This window comes from Pinus tabuliformis, chromosome 2_2 (assembly GCF_031772625.1).
Source record: "Pinus tabuliformis cultivar Carrire ecotype Pingquan chromosome 2_2, CPIR1, whole genome shotgun sequence".
NCBI lineage: Eukaryota > Viridiplantae > Streptophyta > Pinopsida > Pinales > Pinaceae > Pinus > Pinus tabuliformis.
In genome coordinates this window covers 866,090,113-866,094,885 of record NC_142300.1, presented here as the reverse complement: position 1 = coordinate 866,094,885, position 4,773 = coordinate 866,090,113, and positions in this window count along the sequence as shown.

Here is a 4,773-nt window from a genome sequence, read left to right as displayed (position 1 = left end):
AAGAACACCATGATTTTACAGGGGAACCCAACTGGGAAAAACCCCTCTACTACTTTCCATTAATCAGATGAGAATGAGAAACTATTACAATGTCTTTCTTCAACTTTGAAGCACACCTTGCACTGTAAACCTATTCTCCTGTTGACTCTCCTTCTCTAGCCAACACTTAGCCAATTCAAGGCCCCAACTTCCTCCTATTTCCTCGTGAAATTCAGGAGAAAATGAGCTCCTAAATAATAGGGAAATTCCATATTTCCTTGCGTAAATCCCAAAGAATTGATCACCTACATCATTGTCAAGTTTGTACACTCAACTAGAATCAAATTGATAATTACAATGTTCCTTTTCCTCCAGTCTAGCTAGGCAATTTGTATTCCATGCATGTCTAGCCTATTTTTATCTTATTTACTAGTTTAATTGAGAGATCATTGAGTTAACAACAGTTCTACTATTCAACTGACCTTCAACTGACTAAATTCAATTACTTGAGCTCAGTTAACTAAGTTCAATTGAAAATAATTGAACTAGATTGCTAAATTTTTGCCACTACATGCACAACTCTACTCCAAGCCTATAACTCGAATTTATTGAGTTACCTATTAGACAAGTCCATGTCACTTTGGCTAACTACAATCCAAGTCATCCTGCTAATCTGGAAAATCGAAATACTCAATTTGACTAAGGCACAAGTCAAATTGAGCCTTTCTTGCTACAATTTCTAACACTCCCTCTTAGCAAGAAATGGATTTTGCATCACCCCTATCCTGCACATGTGGAATTCGAATTTTCCTCTTTATAATGCCTTTGTCAAGATATTTGCATCCTACTCCTCAGTTGGAATTTAGTGTAGCATCATAATTATCCTTTGCACACAATTTAGCAAGTGATGGTACATGATATCAATGTGCTTGGACCTATCATGAAATAATTCATTCTCAGAGAGTTTAATAAAACTTTGATTATCACAATAAATCACTGTCAGATCCATCTCCTGACTGAAAAGGCCCACAAGTATTTTCCTCATCCATATGGCTTCACATGTTTCTTTACTTGCAACCATGTATCTAGCCTCTGCTGAGTTGAGTGCCACAAACCTTTGTTTCTTGTTATACGAGGAAATAGCTGCAAACCCAACATTGAAGATATCACCTGAAGTACTTTTCATATCTGATGCACTCCCTACCCTATATGCATCAGTGGAGCCTTGTAGCTTCACTCCCTTTGTCCTCTTGTACCATAACCCATACTCGGTTGTGCCATTTAGGTATCTTAACACATGCTTTGTTGCCTTCCAATACAGCTTGGTAGGCTTCACCATGGCTTGACTCAACTAATTAAATGCATAGGATATGTCGTGCCTTGTGTTCACTAGATACATCAAGGATCTTGCAAGAAGCCTATAGATGGTAACATCTACTACCTCTCATGAAGTAGCATGCTCCTTTCTCCATTTTGTAGCTAGAAGAGTGTCCATAAGCTTGCAGTTCTCCATGTAAAATCTCTGAAGTATTTCTGAGGAATACTTCCCCTGACTCATAAACATCTCACCATCACCCTACCATACTTCCAACCCAAGGAAGTAATGCATCAATCCCATGTCTTTCATCTTGAATTCTCTTGCCAGGTCCTTCTTGCAAGAGTGGATCAACTTCTCATCCCCTGTAAGTACCAAGATAAGCAACTTGCCATCTACCACAATGTGATAGAGATTGGCATCAACTTCACTTTTGGTGAAGCCTAATCCTATGAGATATGTGTCAATTCGAGTGTACCATGCTTAGGGCACATGTTTGAGACCATACAGGGCTCTCTTGAGTCTACACACATGTGTCTTCCTGTCATATGTCTTGAATTCCTCTAGCTTCTCTATGTAAATTTTTTCCTCAACAACACCATTAAGGAAGGCAGTCTTCACACCCATATGGTGGATCTTCCATCCCATCTGTGCAACTAATGCTAGAATGGTTCTGATCAAGGATTATCTTCCCACTGGGGAAAATGTTTCCTCATAGTCCACTCCCTCTACCTGAGAGAAGCCTTTGACCACAAATTTGGTCTTATGCTTCTCGATACTCCCATCAGTTGCATGCTCTTATCAATTGCAGGCTTCACTTTGTAAATCCATCTGGAACTAACCACTGACTTGTTCTCTAGTCTTGGAACCACCTCCCATACATTGTTCTTCATTATGGGGTCATACTCCTCCACCATGGCATCAACCCACATTGGTTGAGAAATTGCTTCCTCAAATGAAGAAGGCTCTGACTCAATGAGTTTTGTCCTAAGAGCGATATACCCAATGTACCTATTTAGTAACCTCCTCTATCTACACAAAGATGTAGGAGCTCCCACATGCTCTCGTGCATCATGCACCAATCAATTAGCTTCTCTGGTTCTCTTCCACCCCTCTTTGGAAGATTCTAGTTGAGTCGGTGCCTCCACTCAGCCTCATGTCTGCTCTTCCACATGTGGTTGCTCCACAACATCCTGAAGCTCTGTTTGAGGATCCTCCATTGGATCTATAAGCTCCTCCTATTGTGGGATACTCAGCTCTCACTCTAGAGATCATCTCATAGCCTTATCCTCATCAAATTTGAGATCTCTCCTCACTATTTTCATCTTGAGTGAGGGAAAATACACCCTGTAGTTATGTGGTGTCTTTGTGTATCCTACAAACACTCCCATATTAGCATTAGGCTCCAATTTCTTCATGTTATCCTTGGAGACATGATAATACACAGTAGCTCCAAAAATGAGAAACATTTGGCTTCCTCCCATAGAAAGCTTCTTCATGTGTGATCATGCCAAGTATTCTATGAGGGCTCATGTTATGCAAATAAATTATGGTGTTGCATGCTTCTGCCCATAGATTTAATGGCAACCCTTGACCATGTAACATGGCTCTTATTTCTACCACCATGCTTTTGTTCTTCCTTTCATCCACCCCATTTTGTTGTGGGTTATGGGGTGTTATTAGTTCTCTTCTAATACCCTCTTTAGCACAAAATTCCTTGAAGGTGCTAGAAACACATTCTCCTCCATTGTCACTTCTCATGACTTTCAATTTATTAACAATCTCCTTTTCAACCAATGCTTTGAATTCAATAAATTTGAAGAAAACTTCATCCTTCTTCCACATGAAGAAGGTCTAGAATTTTCTAGAAAAGTCATCAACAAAAATCACATAATACCTATGTTTTTTTGTAGAGGCTATAGAAAATGGTCCTGTTGTGGCCAGCAACAACCCCCCTTCTTATTTAGTTTTATTACTAATACTAAATAAGTGGGGACCCTTATTAAAAAAAAAATCAAAAAATAAACTAGGACTTTTATTTCCTTTTTGAATAAATCTTACTATCATAAAACCTAGGAGAATACTCGAAAATCCTAAAAAGACTTAAGTTTTATGATAAGCGTCACATCGCAAAAAGGTAATGGATGCCTTCCTACAAACGAAATCCTAAGATTGTGAAATCGCGATGCAAAATCACGCATCAAAAGACCATCATCGCATCGCATGCCTAAAATATCACTTAAGCTGAAATGCCTCAAATCGCCGATATGCGATGGCGCATCTCGCAAATCACATTACGCAGAAAACATATGGTAGATGATCGCCACACGCTACAAATTTGCGATATTGCAATCTGCGATATTGCGAAGCAAATCGCAAAATCGCCTTATCGCAGATTTGCAAGGTTCGTCATTCAAAAAAGATTTTTCCATAAACCAATGCCCAGTTATGCCTGTTAATGTTAATTAATGAGTTAGTTGGTAATCATTAATGAAATATGGTTTTGATCTTATCGAAGAGCCATTTCACATAGGGTGATATATTTTATATGTTTTCGGCATTTAAAGCTTTCCCGTCACCTTTTTCTTATCATTACTCTTGCCTCATATGTAAACTGCAGGAGCGAAGAGCAGAGAAGTGTACATAGCAGTGTTCAGAATATTATGGGAAAGAATGGTAAAGCTCTGAGTTCTGAAGATAAAGAGATGACGCCCTTATACACAGACACCACCTGTAACAAAGATTTCGGTATTACTACTTGGGAAGGCATGTACAGTCTACTCGAGGAAGAAAACCCAGAAATAATGAAGGTTACAGCTACTGCTGGCTCACACGGGTCATCTGAGGCGTCTATTACAGAACTAGCATGTTCGTTCTTACACCGGATAGCGGCAAGGCCCAAAATTCTTCCATACACGAACATGGTCAAATGCGTACTGGATAGTGCTGATATCATGAATAGACAGTTTAAGACTCAGAGCCAAGAACATACGAAGTCGTTCTTTCCACAAAATTTAAGGTTTATATCCTCTAACAAAAGGCATGCAAGAGGCGAAAAATAGCACCAGGGAAGCGCGGATCGAGAAACGGAGACAGTTTCCGATACGTGAAACCCCTCGAGAAGGGAAGCCTCTAGTCGCTCAGTCGCCTCTAAACCCAGAAATTTGTAGGAAAATGTGCTAAAGGCGAAAGACAAAACTTGAACTCAAAAACCAGTGGTATTTATCAGGGATATCCTCAAGTGGTATGTAAATATCTACCAAATATACAGCATCTACAGAAAAGTTGGAGACAGAAGGCTCAAGAAAAAGCAGAGTCCATCAAAAGGTTAACCAAGTTGAATTGCGATTCTTACTGGACGTACTTGGTAAAACCACACAGCCAGTGCATGACTCTCAAATGTATCATTAATTCTGCCAAGAAGATGGCGCCAGCTCTTACCGATTCCGTTTTCGCAGGACAGTTAAAGTCAGAAGTCG